This window comes from Pan troglodytes, chromosome 12, assembly GCF_028858775.2.
Source record: "Pan troglodytes isolate AG18354 chromosome 12, NHGRI_mPanTro3-v2.0_pri, whole genome shotgun sequence".
Lineage (NCBI taxonomy): Eukaryota > Metazoa > Chordata > Mammalia > Primates > Hominidae > Pan > Pan troglodytes.
The window spans coordinates 101,053,820-101,075,221 of record NC_072410.2 but is presented as its reverse complement, the minus strand read 5'-3'; the positions used below and the strand labels follow the sequence as shown (position 1 = coordinate 101,075,221).

Here is a 21,402-nt window from a genome sequence, read left to right as displayed (position 1 = left end):
AATATCCAGTGGGAGGATGGAACTCTTTCTGTATCTTCCAAGAAGGCCTTTGGAGTCTTAACTTCAAATTTCATTGACGAGAGTCATGCCATATGCTCATTCCAAGCACATCCCTGGTGAGGGGAATGAGATGACCATGATTAACATAGACCACTCAGGCCTGTGCACCTGAGGTACATGGCATGTGAAACACAGATAGATATCAGAAGCAAAAGTTTTCTGTTACAAAGGACAAAAGATATGAAAGAATATGGGGCAAGCAACTAACAGAATGGCTGTAGTGGATTTTTGAATATCAAAATGACTTTTTACGACTCTGAAATGAGAGTCATCATCTTTTGATGATATAATGGGAAAATCAATGTGGAATTCCACGTCGTTTTCATGCATAAGCAAATCATGGGTTGGTTTAGTTTTGGTTTGGTTTTGTTAGGATAAAATCAGGAATATTTTGTTGCAAATATAGATATTTTTCCACTTTGAAAACAGATCTTGGGCCACTTTACCTGACCTAATAGATATGGGTGAGTGGAAAAAAAATTATAAAGTAAAGTCAGTAGTTTTTTGATGTTTAGCTATCTTTAAAATCTACCTCAATGGCAATTTTGAACTTTGGATGATTTTCGGGGTTTCTTTTTACCTGGAAAGACAAATGCATGGCAGAGCAAGAGTTGTCTTGTTTTATTTCTCCCTATCTGCTTTCTTTTTGCATTTACATGTGTATTTCTCATTTTTGTTTTCGCTCCATGGGATTTGAACACCCTCCTTATTTGAAGTCATTCCCTATTATGGACAGAATATTTTCATTTCCCTAAATGTATATGCTAAAGCCCTAACCTCCCATGTGATTAATATTTGGAGATGGGGCCTCTAAGAAAGTAATCAAGGTTAAATAAAGCCATAAGGTCAGGACCCTGATCTCATGAGATTAATGCCATTATAAGAACAGACCTCAGAGAATTCACTCTCTATATCCTCCACACATAGGCACCAAGGAAAGGTCTTGTGCTGACACAGGGAGAAAGCTGTCATTTACAAGCTGGGAGGAGACCTTCACCAGAAACTGAATTTGCTACCACCTGGATCATGAACTTCTACTCTCCAAAACGGTGAGAAAATAAATTTTTGTTCTTTAAGTACCTAGTTAATAGTATTTTCTTATGATAGCCTGAGCAGACTAATACATTCCATAAAGTGGAATTCTTGTGGGAGGCAGTGACTCCTTCTTATTAAAGAAGGCTAAAAAGGCCCATCAGTCAGCCAACACAGGAAAACGTGTGGTCTGGTCTGGCATCAGGTAAGTTAATGCTCCTGCCCAGGACTGGAAGAAGCAATGGAAATATCCAAATGCAGTTAAGGAATTAGCCACAGGACAGTAGGAGTGTTGAGATTCTAACAAATGAGTTATCAGGGGCATGACCTAAGCTGTTCACTGTCACCTTGTTTTGCTTGATTCTTGCTTGTTTTCTGAGTCTGGTTCTCCAGACTTTTGCTTATGTGTTGTCTCATACCTTTTGCTACTTAAATGAGCCAGATTTTGTTTGTGTGTTTGCATGCATGAATACTTTCTAATATGCCTCTCTTCATAAATAAGAGGCTGGCGGGTATTTAGAACCAAAAGTTAATGATCACATGACTACTCCTTTCACACTCTAAGGATCTCAAGAATCATGACTATTTTTTAGCCACACATTCTCGGTCTCCCAGATTTGCTCCAAACCATTCCCTGACTCTGGAGCCTTTTTTTCATCAAAAAGAAGTTCATAGCTGTGTGGCATGAGGGATAAGATTACGGTCCAAGAAAATAGTTATCTTGGATCAAAAATTTCTTTTAAGGCTATTCTCATTCTGGAAAAAATGAAAAGATTAAAAGCCCCAGTTATTTTGTGACTTTAGCAATTGTGTTCAGAAATCTGTTCTTGGCAAGACAGGCAAGCCTATCTGCTGGAGGGAAACAGGAGGCCTGCTGGCTTTGCAGAAGGCAATGGTGTTTTGGTTCCTGTTGAAATTTGTGTGTTTTGTTTGTATACAAAGCAACATTCGTATAAAATATGCTCTTCATCATTACTTTTTTTCTGAAATGGAAATAACTGAAAAAATGTTTTTTGACATTCTCCACCAGGGTGTACACCATTTGTTACAACTGCAGAACTTGCATTGGCACATCATTATGACTCAGGGACCATAGTTTACATTAAGGCTCACTCTTTTGTTGTTGTAGTTGTTGAAACAGAATCTCACTGTGTCATCCAGGCTGGAGTGCAGTGGCATGATCACAGCTCACTGCAGCCTTGACTTCCTGGGCTCAAGTGATCCTCCCACCTTAGCCTCCCATGTGGCTGGGGCCATAGGTGCTTGCCACCATGCTCAGCATTTTGTGTGTGTGTGTGTGCAGATAGGGTCTCACTATGTTGCTCAGGCTTGTTTTGAACTCATGGGCTCAAGAGATCCTTCTGCCTTGGCCTCCCAAAGTGCTGGAGGCATGAGCCACAGCTCCTAGCCCTAGGGTTCACTCTTGATCTTTTTATTCTATTAAATTATTTTGCCTACAATTGCTAAATATTTTCTTCTTCAAAATCAAACAAACAACAAATCAAATCTTGTCTAGTGGAGACCACAAAAGAAATACCTTCAGCATGTGAAGTTTCATTCAGTAAAAATGTATCGAGTGCCACCTGTATATAATTTCCTGTAACATTGTTCTTCATAAAACTGGCCGGGGGTGGAGGTCAGGAGCAGCTCTGATTTGTAGTCTTTGCAATGTCCATGGTGTAAATACTACACTTTCACCACCATGGCTGATCTCAAGCTACCAGAGTGATTTCACTGAACCTGGAACTGGAAAGGGTACAATCTCCAGCACTAGAATTCCAGTATAGAGAGTAAAAGAAATCACATTCAGCTGGTAGTAGCAATGAAGATGTCAAAGAGGAATAGTTCTGGGAAGGCTAAGATTAGCTAAAGATTCTATATGAAAGGAGATAGAAGATGGTGGTGTGCATCAGAGAACGGCGGGAACAGAAGGTGGGTAGAAGGGAGCAGAGGGCTATAATGGAGGACAGCTGAAAAAGCATATGTTGGGAGAATGAGTGTAATAAGGATGGAAGGAAGCAGCACACCAACAAGGAGAAAAATGCTGAGTTGGTTTTTGACATATGGATCTTCTATTGTATTAAGGCATGCAGGGCTATCATCACATAAAAACTAGCAGCCACACAGGTCACATTTCTTGGGAAGGACACTAAGTAAACCAGTGGCAAAGGCACTAAGCTTTCCAAAGATTATTCCATCAGCACTTGCCTATCGGTGCATTCCATGTCTCTGGGCTTGCATTAGGTTAAAGGTCTTTTGTATCTGTGCAAGGTACCAGGAAATAGGTACAAGAGCCATGTCAGTATCCTTGAGCCTGCACTGTGACTCCAGAATGTGGATATCACCAGAGGGGTTTTGTTCGAGAAAAACAGCTTTAAATGATCTCTGTTTCTTAGTCATTTTGGGTCTAGCCGGGCAGCCAGACTCCCTGCAATGCCAGGCCAGTAATTGTGTAGACTCAGAATATCAAGAAAGCAGACATTTATCAACAAGGTGCATTCTGAGACATAGAACTCCCTGAGCAGGGGAGAGGCTGTGCTTCCAGGCTCAGTTATCTCTTCTGTTTTGGAGACATATCTTTATCAAGGAAGAGCAGGATAATGATGATGCTTTCATGCTCTCTATGGCGCCCAAGGCCCGTGAGGAGGCATTCAGCTTCTTCATTTTTCCTGCTTGACTGTGCCTGAATATACGAGAAGCTTCAGGATGCATGGCATGTTTGCTACTTCTTTTCTCTTCCTTCCCCCTCTCATGCTGCACTGATGTTAGGCTGATTCCTTGTCATCATAAAATTAGATGCTGTCTTTGAATCAGTGTTTCTTTTCAGCTTCCTTGGAAGGGATCTCTCCATCTGCCATGTCCTCAGGTGATCTCATAGGAAGGAACTAAGGTCCAACGAAATTCATTTGCCCAGGTTCAAAAAGCAGAATTAGGTTCTACTGATCATCTTTAAAAGCTCCACCCATGAAGGATCATAACTCATAATAACTCATCATACAGAGCCTAGGGGATACCACCTGCAAGACATGGAGAAGAACTGGCTGAGAGAGGGCCCAGATGAAAGCAGAGTAACAGCTCATAATAGAAGCAAGTGTCCATAAAACTGAGCTGTCTTCCTTTGCAGGCACCAAGCCTATTTTTAAACATAGATTAAAAACACAAACAATGAAGCAAATCTGTTTGATGTCCATTTATGACTGACAGATATACTGCTTCCAGCATACCAGGGTCCCTTTCTTATTTTTGTTCCCCTGTGGAGGAGGAGGACCTCAGCATTCTATGCCTTGTCTCCTTAGCTTTTACAATAGCTGTTGATTTGTTTCAGTGACAGAAGCCTGCTAGCTCCAGATCTAGTTACTGGAGCATAAACTAAACTCAGAGTAGGAGATGGCCATGACCAATGAACTCTCATTCTACTGCTTGTGTCTATGAAGGAAAGACCGCTTGACCTTCTGTAACAATAGCCCTATCTCCTCAGTTATATTCACTTATCACTGAACACAGGTTCTTCCTACTTAAAACTCTGGGAACACTCCATTCCCTTACCTGGTAGCTTCAGTTGCAGTCAGGAATGAGATATCTGGTCTCCCACACTGAGTCCCTGTGAGCTGATTCTTCAGAATGGCATCCTACTTCTATCATGGTTCTACATTGCTCTGAAGTTTTCTGCTTACATGTCTGTCTCTGCTTTACAGGCAGGGAATGTGGTCCATTCATTTCTGTATACCTGTCACCAAGCACAGTGTGTGGCAGACATTAGGAGATTTAATAAGTGGTTAGATTCCATTGCCGTGAACTAGCTAGAGAAAAAAATAATATATGTCGGGTTAAGGCTCTGCCTTGCAGTGTCCTCCTTGCTGGTCTTTCAGTCCTGGGCAGAAAAGGGCAATAATGAATTAAAAGCCCAACACCTCCTATCAGAGATCAGCTAACAGAAATCCCTATGCAGATCAATAAGTCTATTCTCTGACATTTGTTCTCCCTGTTTCCTGGATAGCCTTCTTTTGTCTTTGTTTATTGGGAGATTTTCTCTGTTTACCTGCCTCATATTCAGACCTATAGAAACTTTGGGTCCTGATGCCTATCAATAGCTAGCTGGTTCTATCCCTAGCCTAGCCCAAGCATAAGCTCGGGAAAATCTGGATTTCCAGACTAAATACAGGAAGAAATATGTGCTGTTTGTCTGCTATTTGTCATTTTTGGTCCAGTCTAGCATCCTGTTTTCAAAGGGCTTTACGAAGCCCTATCTACCTCATTCTTCTCCTGTGCAGTATAAATAGGGAATAGGCTTCAGGGCTTACCAAGTGCTTTGAGACAGTGTTGTGTAGCAGAGGGAAAAATACTTTGAACATGGAAGATCTGAAAACTTTTGAATATTGGCTTCATCTTTCCCCCAATTAGCTGAGCAATTGAAGAGTCACTTAACCCTCTCAGTCTGAGTTTCTTCATCTTTATATGCAAGTAGTTGCATTAGATGATTTTTATGGTATTCTGTAGTTCCACATTTTATAAGCCTTAGATTTTAGCTCTTCTTCCATTATCAATGCAATTAGGTTATTTGGATTTAAATCAGCCCATCCTGACCTATCCTAGGACACATGTCTTAGTGCCAGTAACTATTTTTTTCAAGACTATGAAACTAATATCTTCTCTGAACTACAGATACTGGCATCTTAGGGTCATGAGTATAGATTTGTTAGATACTCCACCAAGATACAATGTGGTATCCATGCCCAAACCAGCCATTATTATAGTCTAAAAGAAATAATTGAGCAATGCACATTTGTAGTGGCCAAGCAGAAGAGAAACCAGAACTTTTGTGCACACTTTAGATAGTGCTGACTTATGTGCCAGTAACTAAAGTTGCTCTTTACACTGGGCTCCCAATCTCAAGCACTATTTTTAATTCACAGAGTTAAATCCAGCTGAGTTTGAAATCTGTTGCCACAAGTCACCAGAGGGACTATATATCTTTTCTTTTCAGAGAAGAAGCCAAGCACAGCAGTTCAATCAAACTAGCACTAAGTCCTGCACTCCAAAGACTGAAGGGCCTCAGGGAAAGGCATCAAGGGGAGAGTTATATGCTACCGTTCACCCCTCTTGGCTAGAAAAAGCATGGTGTTTGTGACAGAAAATTGAAACAGAATGAGATTCAAGATGGCAGCCACAGCCTCCTTTTCTATTAACCTCCAGGCTGGAGTGCTCTGTAGAAGGAAGGGTGACCAAGATAAATTACCTCTTGATTCTTATTGCATTATTTCACTAACGTAAGAAGGCTCTCTGAGATGTATTCAGTTCCCACCAAAAAAATGCCTAAGATTGTAAAACTTATTAGGACAGAAGCTCTTAGATCAGCCAAGCAAACCGGGTATCTGGAAAAAAAAAACAAAAACAAACCCTAAAACACACTTCCAGGACTTCAGAATAAATGAGAGATGAAATGGTAGAACTGCTATGATAATTATTGGCTCTCGAATTAATGGTAATAATTACCTTAGCAAATTGCCATGTAACTGTTCAGTGAACAAGTTCATAATCTAATCCTACATTGTTTTTTTAACCAGTTTCTCTCTATTTTTATGCTCCGAGGCTAAAGCTTCTTGCTTTAGAATAATTCTTTCTTTAATCCCTGCTAACCTAAGCCCTTGCTATACATAATGAGAGTAAAATAGTCGAAAGTTATTTAATGAATGTTAATCCTATGTCCTGCACAAAAGGATCCTGGACATATCATCCAGACAGACCTATCCCCAGAGTGTTGTGAGGGCTCCTGCTCTTTAAAGAATTAATTGTCATCTCTGGGCCCAATTCTGGCCTTCCAGGAGCCCAGAGAAGGTGGCTGATATGAAGCATAGCTGTTTCACTTCACTTCATGTAACAAGGACTAAGTGGCTTTTCTTCTCAGCCCCAGCTGCAGCCTCCAGTTAGAGGAGATTTTTTTCTAATATAAAAGTAGAATTATTGACTTTACTCTCCCCTGAACCCTTTATGATTTCTTATGCTTTTGTTGGAATTATTCTTTTGGTTTTGATATATGAGTCCAAAAGTTTTCAGATATTTTTAAAAAAATTATTGCTGTTTTTTATTTGCAGTTGTCATCATTGTGGTTTTAAGTTAATCTTTAGGTTACTTATTTAATCGTCTGATTGTTTAAGAAAAAATTGCCAAGCTTAAACTGAGTATCTAGTTTTATACTCAAGCAGGATATTAAAATATATTCTATAAAATGTTACAACTTAGCGTGAGCAAAAAGACATATGGCTCAAACTGGTGATTGCTAAGTGAAACAGCAAAGTGCCAAATGTGGGAGAAATTTCTGTAGGTTTGGATACTAAGGAGAAGCCCAATGCTGAGGTGAGACTTGAGTTTGTCTTGGAATAATTTTTCATGGCACAATTGATGAATAAATGGAAGAATGAACAAATGCACACTACCTTAAATATTGAAAGACAAGAACCAAGAGCTAACTCTCAGAGGGAGCCTGCTCCAATGTTACTCATAGTATACAAGTGGAACTAAATTTCTATTTACAAATATACATGGCTGTGTCTGAAGGGGTTTGAGGAATGTGTGTATGATTATAAGTACAGATAGTTGAGAAGTCAAATAGCATGGTGCTTGGCACACTGTTAATCAATAAATAGCTGTTGAATTGGTTGATGTATCAGGTAATATGGAATGGTTAAATGCATGGACTTTGGGATCAGAGATATTATACTTTGGAGTCCTTGCTCTGCTATTGCTGGGAATTTGAGAGTTATCCAACCTGGAAAATTCAACTTTCTCACTGGTAGAATAGATGGAGTTATTGTAATTATACCTATTAAATAAGATTTTTTGAGGTACAAGTGGGCTAATGTAATATAAAATGCTTGGGAAGTTGCTTGCACATTGTAAGCACCCAATAAATACAAGTTACTAATATTATGCTATTTACTATTGTTATTATTATATACTTACAAGAGGTAAGTATGTATTGTTATTATATACTTACAAGAGGTAAGTATGCATGTATGTTGGTGAATGTATATAAAGGGTTGTTGGAAGAGGTGTATAAATGGGGTCATATGGAAGTGAGTATGCATGGATAGAGAGGCTTAGGGGTGAAGTAGGTGGTAGTATCAGTCAGGACAGAGGGCACAAGCTGGTACCTCTTCACATTGAAATGCTCAGAAGCCCTTAGTAATACCGGCTTTGGGGAAGGGCTTCTTAATGTTAAGCAACAATAATGGCACTCAGTTTGGGCTTACCAGTGCATCAATATCCTGACTACCTCTTTTCCCAACAATTAACACCTGAGAACAGCCCTCACTGAATTTACCCAGTTAATTGTTCACAGGATGGGATCAGGAATTAAGGCATTATTTTCCTCTAAGTCATTTCAATTTCTCAAATGTGTTATAAAGAGGAACAGTTATTCTGGCAAATGCCATTTTATCCATATTTGCTAGATAACCTTAGACTTGCAGGTCCTTTCGACAGCTGTAAACTTCTTGTACTATAATTCCAAACAAGTTTCTTATCTTTTTAACACAAGAGAACCCTCCGCTGAAAATTAATTTAGGGAAATTGAAAGTCCTTTCTCTGTGTTCACCTGTTTGTAAATGATAAGGACCATAAACAACAGTTTTAATAATTCGGTCCTTTGCCCAGGAGCAGCAGTTTATGATCCCAACCACCATCTCATACCCACATGAGCCGATCCTCCATTTCAAGCCAACACTCACTTTCTGTGATGAAATGCAAGGGCTCATCCCAATTTAATACATGGCTTCCTTCATATGGAACATGAGAAGCAGGCTGTCTGCTAGAGACCGGGCTGGGAGTGTTTCTTTTGCCACCAGACTGCAGGGGAGAAAATTAAATGGGGAAAGAAGTTGAGCTTATTTTTGTTTTCTAAAACAATTTATTTTTTTAAAAAAAACCTCATTTCATGGGGAAGCTATGGCTACAGGAATGTGAGATGAAATGAACAGTAGCAAAAGAACCAAGATTAATAGCACTAGAAGGACATATTAACACCGAACATAAGTGAAACTTGAAATAAATGTATAACTTAAATGTAGAAGTCACTTAGGCAGAAACAATTACTGTTTTATGGAACAAAAAGTACATTCCTTTGTAAAAATGAAGACCACACAAATCAGTCTTTTACTAATGCACACGTGGAAGCTCCTACACATTACATTTTCACCGAAGGCTGGAACGTTCTGAAAGCAATATCTGGGTATGAACTCATTTTATCCATCTTTTCTCCCCTCCACTTTCTCTGTTTCGGGATCTTTCAAGCAAATTATGTGATGATTTCTGTGCCTTGATCATGCTGGCCCCTCCATCCCTGCAGCTTACCCAGTCACCATCTATGATGGAACAGGCTGGTCTCTGTAAGGCTCTTCTCCCTATGGCTGATTAGAGCACTGTTACACCTTTGAGGGGGATTACATCATGCTTGATTTCCAAATTAGAAAATAAAAATAACCTACATTGAAATAAGTTTATTTTAAAAAGTAATGGAAGGGGGCAGTTTCTCATGGAATACTCTAAACAAATCTAAAAGTTCTCTCTGAGCTCAGAAACAGGCATGGAACTACAAGAGATGTCCATTGATTAAATTCACCATTGATGAAACAACCATTCCCTAATTTCTCTACTAAAGTTCTCTAAATCAGAATGTCTATCCTTGAAAAAAATCATCCCACCAAAATTATGTCTCCATCATTTTTATATAAAAATTATCTTCTGAGAATCCATCAATATAATTTATATTAACAAAAATAAAAATCATATAATCATCTCAATAGATACAAAAAAATTTTAAAAAGTTAAACATTCATTCAGGACAAAAAATTAAGAATACTGTAAACAGAAGGGAAATTCTTTTGAGAACGCACCCAGTAATGCAATGTTTTCAAGTAACAAATCTGCACATGTACCCAAGGCATCTAAAATAAAAGTTGAAATTTTTAAAAAAGAAAGGGAATTCTATGAACTGATTTAGATAAAGTACCCAAAATCCATAGCTAACATTCTGCATAATATGAAAGAATAAGTGCTTCATCCCCTAATGCCAGAATCAAAGAAAAGATTTTCTCTGTCACTAATCCTATTCAACATTTTACTGGAAGACCTAGCCAGTGCAATCAATAAAGAAAAATAAGTAAAAGACATACAAATATCCACAGAAGATATAACTGTCTTCAGATAAAAATCCAAATAGTCCACAAAAGTATCTACTTGAACTAATATATGAGTCTGGCAAGATTACATCATAACATAAAACAATCCATTTTATTTTTATATATGAGCAACAAGCAAATGGAATTCATTTAAAAATACCACTTATAGTTGCACCAAAAAATAAAGTAGGTATAAATCTAACAAAATATGTGAAGAATCTATATACTAAAAACTATGAAATAATGATGAAAGATGATCTTTTAAAAAAAATTCTTTGTAAAAGCTTTAAAAATTTTGACTAGTTATATGGTTTTGAGTAAAGTTACTGACTTTTCCTTGACCTTGAAAGCTAAACTATTAAACAAAGTCTCCTGCAATGCTATGGATACACAGCTGCTTCTGTGCAATGTCAGTAAAAGCTGATAATGGTGCTTAACACTTATTGGATGCTTAATATATGGCAGGCACTATACTAAGTTGTTAACATTCAATATCAAATTCAATCATTGCAATAACTATGGGAGGTTGATGTTGTTATTATTATTCCCAAATTACAGATTAAAAAACTGAGGCTAAGTGAAGTTTAATAATTTGCCAAAAATTACACAGTACGTATCAGAACTAGGAATCAAGTCCATATGTTTCTGGTCCTACATGCCAAGTTCTTACTGCACACCATTTTCATGGTGAAGCAGGCTGGCAGGAGAAGGAATAGGGCCTTTTAAAGCACATGCAGAAGGAAGTGCTCCTTCTGCCACTTTGGGAATCATTGGATTTAAAGTCAATTATCATTCTTCTTCCTCTTGGCACACTGGTTTGGGACCATTATCAACTTCTATATTTTGTGTCTGGAGGAGATGTTATGGTCTTCATGTGTGCCTTCTTTGTGTGGCCTTCATCTTCTTTTCTCCATCAAGTGTCTCACTCACTGATTATTTCACATTCTCCCGAACTGCCTTCCTCTCAGACCTTTAAGGTTTAAAGGAGCTGGAGTCAGCTCTTCTCTTAGCAACTGATTCTAAGTCTGGCATCTGGGGACTGAGCCTGCTGCTAAGATGGTAATATCTGGGTGGCCAGCCAACCTTCCTTCCTATCACCCACCCCAAAGCTGCGCAAATCCCCTAGGGAGTAGCATGAGGCTGCTAAGCAGCACATATATCTCCTGTGGATGCTGCTGATCCCCACATTTATTGTACCTTGGTTGGTGTTTGTAGCCTATTTTCCAGCTTTGAAAAGTGAAGTGCATTGTATCTAGAAACTGACAAGTAAAGACTTTTATCCATTTCCTGTGTCCGGTGTGATAGCACAAGCACTGTGTTTTATGCTTAAAACACAGCCAGTTTTGTATCCAAATGCAAGCAAGTAGAAAGTGTGGGCCTAGGGAAGCTAGTTGATGAAGGTATCCTGGTAGGCAATTAAGAAAGGGACAAGATAATGCAGGAAAATTTTATTTCTCTCATTTTGCACAAGAATCAGTGCCTTTCCCTTCCAATATATCAGCTACTTCTGTCCCTGTGCCACAGTGGAATTTTTTTTTTTTAATTTATGGGTGCACATTGGCTATGTATCATTGCTCTTATTTAATTTCCTGGCAAACACAAGTACATCCACATTCCCCTCTAAGCTGCACCTTGCTGCAATCAACACATCGCAGAAACATATGCCTTCTCTTGGAGGATAAGACGGGAGATAAACATTGTTCCAAGGAGAGGCAGCCGTCTTCAGAGCCCTCTCTCTGGAGCGGACAAATTGGATATACGACCTACTAGGCCTTCCAAAGTTTACACAGGGTCCAATGAAATTTTGGTGATTGGAGGGTTACTCAAAAAATAGTTTCTCTAGATATCATAATACATGCCAAATTCTCAGGAGACTAGATATGGTCTGGAAATTTAGCTACTTTCAACTGCAGCATATATTTGCCTCTTTACAAGTAAATTCCAAATCTTCTCTCCTGCAGGGATTTCATGAGACTCGGGTTTTAGCATTGGTCCTAATGCTTTTATAGTGTCTGTGGAAACAGCCACTTTTCAGTAAGCAGAAGTGGCTAACTGTGGGGTAAGCAGCTGATGTAGTTTGGATATTTGTCCCTGCCCACATCTCATATTGAATTATAATCCCCAATGCTGGAGGTGGAGCATGGTGGGAGGTGTTTTTGTCATGGGGTGGATCCCTCATAACTTGTTTCTGTGTTTGTGATAGTGAGGTCTCACGAGATTTGGTTATTTAAAAGTGTATGACACGCCCCCTTCTCCCCTGCCTTGTTCCTGCTTTCACCAAGTGATGTGCCTGCTTCTGCTTCCCCTTCTGCTGTGAGCCGAGTAAACCTATTTTCTTTATAAATTACCCAGTCTCAGGTATTTTCGTTTTTTTTTTTTTCTTTTCTTTTTTTTTTTTTTTTTTTTTTTTTTTTTGAGACAGGGTTTGGCTCTGTCACCCAGGCTGGAGTATAGTGGCACAGTCTTGGCTCACTGAATCATCTGCCTCCCAGGCTCAAGTCGTCCTCCTACCTCAGACTCCTGAGTAGCTGGGGACTACAGGAGCACACCACCATGGCCAGCTAAGTTTTGTATTTTTTCTAGAGACAGGGTCTCACTTTGTTGCCCAGACTGGTCTTGAACTCCTGAGCTCAAGTGATCCACCTGCCACAGCCTCCCAAAGTGCTGGGACTACAACCATGAGCTGCTGCCCTCAACCAGGTATTTCTTTATAGCAATGCAAGAATGGCCTAACATACACCTCCAACTCAAGTCTCTCTCATGCCAACCTCACACTATTTCTGACATTCTCATGGAAAATGATCTGAATGTTTATACCCTTCCCCCCAAAAAAATTGTACGTTAGAATCCTAAACCCTAAGATGATGGCATTAGGAGGTGGGGCCTTTGTATGATTAAGTCATGAGAACAGAGCCTTGATGAATGAGATTGCTGCTTTTATGAAAGAGTCTCCAAAGAGTATCCTTGTCTCTTCCATCTTGTGAGGACACACAGAAGATGGTGTCTATGAACCAGAAAAACGGCCCTCCCTAGAAACAAAATCTGCTGGCACCCTGATCTTGGATTTTCCATATTCCAGAACTGTGAGAAGTAATATTTTTTGTGTATAAGCTACCCAGTTTATGGCATTTTGTAACAGCAGGCCAAATGGACCAACAAATCATGATATTCCACAGCTTTGCCTCTGGTTTTCAAGGTTACATGCTAGGACTTAGCACACTTGTTTTCTGAGAGTTGGGTACAATATACTACAAAGGCAATAATTAATGATGACAGATTTATGAAGCAATTATTTTTACCAAGGTATTTCTAAGCATTTAATGTGCACAATCACATTTAACCCACATAGCAACCTTATGTGTTAGATGCTTATAATGTTACATTATAAAGTTGAAGCAACTGAGTCTTGAAGAGATAAAATTATCTTACATGAGGTCATTAATTTATGAAGAAGCTGAGATGGGACTCAATCCTGGGTCTTTCTGACAAACCCTTGTGTTTAGTCAAATGATTGTACTACCTTTGTAGAAACTATCCCTTCCAGAGCACTGTCTGTCCCAAGTTAGACTTCTGGCATCTGACAGGATCAGAAGAAATGATATAGCCAATGGCAAGCTCTGATAGGTAAGGTTAAAAGAAATTGTTTACCTGAACACTTTTTACCCTAACATGATTTGAACATCTCATGTGTCTCTCGGCTAGAGAGTTACATATAGAGGATCTAATCAGGCAAGAGAGTGAGATAGTAGTGTGTGCTGGGAGAAAGGGCACAGGCTGTGTCTGCATGGAGCTTGAATCTTGTCTTTTCCAGCTGTTCCCCATAAGTCATATCTGAAATGAGAGGAGAATGTACATACATATGAGCACCAAGTGGAACCTGGGGCAGGGGAAACTGTCCCGCAGGGCCTGAATGCTATGATCAAAATCTATGTTGAAGTTTAATTTCCAATGCAGTGTTATTAAGAGGTGGGGACTTCACCAGGTGATTAAATCATGGGGGAGGAGCCTTCATGAATGGAATTAGTGTCCTTATAAAAGAGCTCCAGGGAACTAGCTAGTCCCTATTTGCCCTTCCATTTCCCCTCTGTTGGCACCTTGTTCTTAGACTTCCAAGCCCCCAGAACTGTGAGAAATATATTTCCATTATTCATAAATTGCCCAGTCTAAGATATTTTGTTACAGCAGCAGGAACAAACTAAGAAAATGGGAAATATCATTGTTCTTAGGGGTGATGTTTAATATATTTGAGTGTGTATAGCACATTCCATAGGACAGATACTGTCCTTGGTGCTGAAGAAGGGTCCTAAAAGTTCCCTGCATCCTTCCTGATGAGGGATGCCACAGTCCAAGCGAACATAGAGACTTCAAGGTAGGGTATGCGATTATCCTTCAGGCTTCAGTCTGGGATCCAGCAGGCTCCTGACATGACCTTTCTCCCCTCACCCCTGCAAACTGGCCTTGTCTCCATGAGTCCATTGCCTGCTGAGTGTTGGACTTCCTCTCTGGGTCTGTAATCTGTCCTCATTCAAGTCTAGTGGGGTCCTGACCCTATGAGAAATGGCCCTTGCTGGCCTAATCTCAGCAATCCCTGGATAATAAAAAAAAATTATAAATAAATAAATACATAAATAACTAAATTAAATTGAGGTTGTACCTATACCGATTAAGCTAAATGGCTCAAGTCTTGGCTCTACCACTTTCTAGTTAGGTATCTTCAGGCAAGTTACATTTTTTTTTCTTTCTTATATGCCACACTACTCCACTTTCACAATGAGCTGTGGTTTGGGAAATAGCGTTTTGTTTTTATCATGTACCTATGATAGTCACATATTAGTAACTATTCCCTGGGAATCAACCACTCCAATCTAGTTACAGTAGAAACAAATGGTTTATGAACTGCTAACTTTTTCCCTTGAATGTTCATTCATCTGTAAAAAGACGCCTGCCCCCCGAGATTTTCTCCCAGCATTGCCGTCTTCAGGAAGTCTCCCTAACAACAACCTACACCCACAGCTCTGCCATATCAGACAGGCCCCCCATCACCCCCAAGCTTAGCCCTGTCTCAGAACACTTCACAACTTAACAAGTTGTGCGGTCCTTTGAAACCAGTGACTGTACCTTTTCTTTTCTAGTCTCAGCTTTCCTAAGACTCCACATAAGGGTTGACACTCAATACATATTGGAAAAATGAATGAATAAATGAAAACAAATTACTCCAAAAAATTCCTATTCTTCACATGAAGCTTGTAATCAGAGCGAAAATTAGTTTCAGATCATGAAAGAACTAAGGTTCAGTTAGGTGAAATGATTTGCTTGGCTAAGGTAAAAGCAGAAAAATACCTGCAGGATTCTGGGTTAGAACCCAGGTCTTCTAAGAGTCAGGACTATAACCTGGGTCCTATCTCCCACTTCCATACTCTTTCAATTGTATTTTCTTACTAGGTAAGTTGCCTGAAATTTGTGGGTTTTGCTGCAATGATACTTTACTGACCTGCAATATTATCTTGAGCCAGATATACGTCCTTGATGTCATGAAATAGTAATTATTGCAACATAGGAAAAAAGAAGTGTGCACTATGTTTTTGGAGGCTTGTTCCCTGTTATTAATTCAGGTGCTGAAGGTTGTGACACTTGTCATCTGAAAGATAATTTTCCTCAGATTTAATAATTGCAGTTAAGTCTCAGATTTGATTTTAATTTCAGACCTTGATGTCATGAAGTATTAATTATCTCCATTACCTACTGATAATATTCCTGCAAACATGCACTTGTTTGATTGGCAGGAATTTTTATTAATTTACAAGGATGAACTCAATTAGAAAAGCTCATTTATCGGCACAATTCCACTTATATATTTACAACTTAGAATTGAGCAAAATCCTAACCAACTTACAACTGCAAATATAGGGGGTCAAGCCATGTGTGAGTAGGGTGGCCACAGCTGACTGACTCTAGCAGAGATTGATTGACATACATTTCCATGTCTGATCTACCTGATTTTGCTTTACAATGAGTGAGTAAAACCTTTGGGACTAATTAAGATTCTTATAGTAAAGTAATGAGAGAGATTTTCCATGTCGACTTGACAATTTCCCCCCTCCATTTCCATGCCTAGGATTTTTCTTGGGGCTGGCATAGTCACACCTCATTTAAGGAACTACATTTGTTTCAATGGTGCTTTAATCACACACAGCAAAAAAAAAATCTTAATGAATGCTAATATTATGTTAAGTGAATAGGTTCCTCATAGCTACTCACTGTACATCCAAGAAAGAAAAAAAATTACATCAATGAGATGTAACACTATCCCTTGATGGGGTAGGACCCTCGGGATTTGAGGCAGCTAACCCTGCCCTGTCACTTACAGGAGTAACATACTTTGACTTGGATAAATTCCTCCTGATGGAATTAATATTTATGAAATTAAAAGAGAGTGATTTATCCTGAGCTGGATTCTCCAACTCAAGAATATGGTAGGGGTTGTATCTTGACCCTCCTACTGAAGCACATCTTTGTTAAATGACTTTGTGGGAACAGTACATTCTGGTTCTGCATCAGCAGAGAAAACTCCGTGCTTAGGCTCGGGGAATAACAATGCAGAATAATAAAACAAAACAAAACAAAAAACCAATAGTGCCTTTTACTTACAGAGTTCTTCCCAAAGGAGTGCAGCTGCATTGTATGCCTACACATAGCCAAGCCATAAAACCCTACAGAGTGCTCAAAACAAACAAACAAAAATAATAATTCAGTCCTCCTCTGTCTATAGGGCAAACGGGAGTTTGGGGGATAAAGTTCAGCTAGAGCAAAAGCCTTATCATAGAGATTCCTAAATCAATTTAGAAGAGGGAACAATTGTTATTTATGATTTAGGGCTACAGCAAACATCATATTTTTACTTTAAATATTTGCCTTCAGAATAACTTTAGACTGTTCTGTAATAAAAGGAGCTGAATTATTTTTCTACAAAGGTAACTGTATAGGCTTTACAACAACAACAAAAAAATCATGTTATTCGAGTCATTTTCAAGCACCTTTAAGGACAGTTACAAGGTAGTTGCTGGAAACACAGTCCTTGCACAGAGCTTTGCTCCCTTCCACTCCTTCTTCCGTCAATCTTCTTGCTGTACCGGCCAAACTGCCTCTTGGGTCTGTCAGTTACCGGTTGCTGTAGTTTAAATGTTTGTGTCCCCTGCAAAATTCATATTGAAACTTAATCCCCAGTGCAATAGTATGAAGAGGTGGGAACTCAAGTGAGAATGTCTAGTGGCAGAATTATAAGGAAAATTAGGCCCATATCCCTATAAAGTGTTCAATAAGATAATGTTTCACAGATTTCTCAGTGTCTGCTTTTTTTTTTTTTTGAGATGGAGTCTTACTCTGTCACCCAGGCTGGAGTGCAGTGGCACAATCATGGTTCACTGAAGCCTTGACCTCCCCAGGCTCAGGTGATCCTCCCACCTCAGCCTCTACACCTGGCAATTTTTTTTTTTTTTCCGTGGAGAAAGAGTTTCGCTGGGTTTTGCCATATTACCCAGGCTGGTCTTGAACTCCTAGGCTCAAGCAATCCACCCACCTCCCAAAGTGCTAGGCTTCAAGTGTGGGCCACCAAGCCTGGCCTTAGTGTCTCTAAAGCATTAGTTTTTTGTTGAGGTGAATATCCAACGATAGATTGCATACACATCTCTCTAAACTATTAGAGCTAAAGATTACTCATAAAATTTGTTCAACAACACTTTAAAAAATGTTGCACTGCTTATGATGTTATTCCCACAAAATCTAGGCATGATTTTGTCCTTGGTTTAAGGGAGTATAAAATATTTAAAATAAATTTATTCATTTATTATACTTATTCATATAATATAGATTAATGCAATGCAAGGTGCCCCAAATCATGTAAAATACAGATTTAGTTCTTGCCCTTGCAAAGTTGGCAATCTCCCTGATGAAACAAATTGTATACATAAAAGTAGAGTTCAGTGTATAATTAGAGCTCTATCTCATATGCTGGTAGCATCTGTAAGACTGGACAAACAAAACTAGGTTTTGACTCTCTACAAGACACTGGATTCTACCAAATGTTGTTGGCCTGAATTAAGTTTATCAGGTTTTTGTCTCCTTGAGTCCCACTTTCCTCTGAATTGTTTTATATCAGCTTCTTCCCAGTTCTTACCCACTGCCATGATTCTGAGATATGTTTCCCTAGAATTTTGGAATAGTCAATAAATACTTAGGTAATCAGATTTAATTTCACACTTCAAATCTATTTCTGCTCCTCAATTTTATATTGCTGATATTCCACCCTTAGCCTGTGTGTGATCCTCTGTATCAGTGCTTATGTGGTAGAAATATGAGCCATATATGTAATTCTAAAGTTTCTAATAGCCATATTAAAAAGTAAAAAGAAACAGCTGAGATTAATTTTAACAATATATTCTAAACTCAAAATATCAGAAATGTTATTTCAACAAGTAACCATATCAAAATTATTAAAATGGTATATTGCATTTAGTTTTGTGCAAAGTCTTAGAAATGCAGTATATATTTGATACTTATGGCACATCTTAATTCAGACCAGCCACATTTCTGGTATTCAGCAGCAATGTGTGGCTGGTGGCTACCTTGTTGGACAGCATAACTTTAGAACAATGGTTTTAAAAGATGATGCCTGGATTACTGAGAGTGTTTCAGAAATACAAATTCTCAGTCTCCATCTAACAGATTCTAGGATTCTAGGACTGGAACCCAGCAATCTGTTCTTTGTTTGTTTGTTTGAGACGGAGTCTCGCTCTGTTGCCAGGCTGGAGTGCAGTGGCGTGATCTGAGCTCACTGTTATCTCTGCCTCCCGGGTTCAAGCAATTCCCATGCCTCAGCCTCCCAAGTAGCTGAGACTACAGGTGCACACCACCACTCCTGGCTAATTTTTTTTTAATATTTTATTTTAGTAGAGATGGGATTTTACCATGTTGGCCAGGATGGTCTCGATCTCCTAACCTCATGATCTGTCTGCTTTGGACTCTCACAGTGCTAGGATTACAGGCGTGAGCCACTGGGCCCAATCTGTTTTTACCAGCCATACAGGAGATTTTGACTGCTTTGAAAATTTGAAAACCACTGCTTTAGAAATTCAGGAAAACTCATTGTAGGTAGGGTACTTAGGGAAGGATGCAGAAGAGTCATTTCCATATCATAATGTCTCACTAAGATATTTCACCAAAACAACTGAAAAACAGAGGTCTTTTATAATTTACAGAAAAACAGATTGAATTAACAATAGGATTTTTTAAAACAAATTTAAGGTTGTTTCACTCGGATTTTCTTAAATACTGATGCTTACAACATTGGTCTTTATTTTGAATAAGAAGTAAGTTCAGCTCAAGAGCAAGGAACGTGTTGTGCATTTGTGGAAAGTAAACAAAATCAGGCTGGGAAGGACCACCATGCGACAGGCTGGGCATGCCAGGCTGAAGTGTTTGGATTTTGTCCTGCAGAGAGAAAATGATACTATTTCTGCTCCAGTCAGTGGTTTCTTGCTCTCTGCCTGACACCAACTCCCTCAGAGGGCAAATTCTCTCCTGGGAAATGCAAATAGCTTTGTTTTCTTTGAGATAATTGCTTATTTTGAATAATATATGCTGTGCATAAGTAATGAGTGGAGAGACAGTGTGCAAACACGCCTTTGCTTTTCTTCAACTGCCTCCTACTCGGGCACTAGAAGAGCGATGCTGGGGTGGACAAGCCCACCTCCCCAACAGCAGTCCCATTGTCTCTGCACTGACACATCAGCATTGCTACCACACAGTCTCTCTGCTGGGCTGGGAACAGCCGGCTTCAACCTGCTGCCTTGTTTACTAAATGGAATCAGCAGATCATTTCACGGTGATATAGACAGCATGAAAATCTCACTCAAGATTCATAAATCCTGCTTTAAATTCGGCCAGCTTGTACACAAGCTGCCCTCTCAGCTCTTTCCAATTGGAAGTTGCAGTCACACCAAGAATGGAAGATGGAGTTTGAGACAGAGAAGTACATGCCTAGTCTGACTACCTAGTCCCAGGGAAGGATGTAGAGACCGAAGTGATTTGGGCCAGGTACGTGGGGAGAGAGGCATTCATCACAATATTCAGTCACAAAGTGGAGGAAATGCAAGTCATAGTGCAAACAGCTGTGGCCTGAGAATCAGGATCACTGAGGTATTATTGGATAAATCTGCTAATCACGTGTCACAGGCCAAGAGGATGTTAAGCTTGTTCTCTCCTCCAAATTTATTTAACTCCTAATAAAACATATATGGTTTAGGGTATATCCCAGAGGTTTAGATGAAAGTTCTGAATTTGGGAAGACAAAAGGAGTGAAGGTTAAGGTGAGCCACTTGGAAAGAGTCATGCCATGAGAAAGAAGAAATCTAATGCCAGCTGAGCTCCTGAAGTGTGGACTTCTGATCTTTGTCCATTTTTGATCTTTGAATCTCCACAGTTTTCAGCATACAGGATGTTTCTTTCAGGCCGGGTGTGGTGGCTCACACCTGTAATCCCAGCACTTTGGGAGGCCTAGGCAGGCAGATCATGAGGTCAGGAGTTCGAGACAAGCTGAGAAACACTGTGAAACCTCGTCTCTACTAAAAATACGAAAATTAGTCAGGCGTGGTGGCGTGTGCCTGTAATCCCACTACTCAGGAGGCTGAGGCAAGAGAATTGCTTGAACACGGGAGGCAGAGGTTGCAGTGAGCCAAGATCACCCCACTATACTCCAGCCTGGGTGACAAAGCGAGACTCTGTCTCAAAAAAAAAAAAAAAAAATCACAATTTCAGTGAAAGTCTTCTCGTTTCATTGAAACACACACACACACTTAAAAAAGACATGACCTATGTATTGTGAGTCATTATTAGTATGTTAGGCAAAGTATTCTGTTACTTCCTTGGACTGAATGGAATTTTTTATTAAGCAACCATTGCAAATGACTTGGGTCAGTTTTGCTGGAGAATTTCTTGAGAAGCTGTGGGCAAAGTGACCACAGAAAGGCTAGCATCATGTGACAGTGGCTGCGGTCCTGTTCCATTTTATGCTCTATTCTATGTGTTCACTCTTCTTAGGCAAGCATAGCCACTAAATTCTGCAGTCTAATCAGCCTAA

General features: G+C 39.4%; 1 long non-coding RNA gene across 1 annotated transcript in view; it reads left to right on the top strand.

Annotated features, from left to right (window-relative positions):
* Positions 1-992: 992 nt before the first annotated feature.
* LOC129140392 (uncharacterized) overlaps positions 993-21,402 on the top strand; it is a 155,961-nt gene continuing 135,551 nt past the window's right edge. Inside the window, exon 1 of the long non-coding RNA XR_008543590.2 lies at positions 993-1,109. This is a non-coding gene — a long non-coding RNA (uncharacterized LOC129140392). The remainder of the gene's footprint in view (positions 1,110-21,402) is intronic.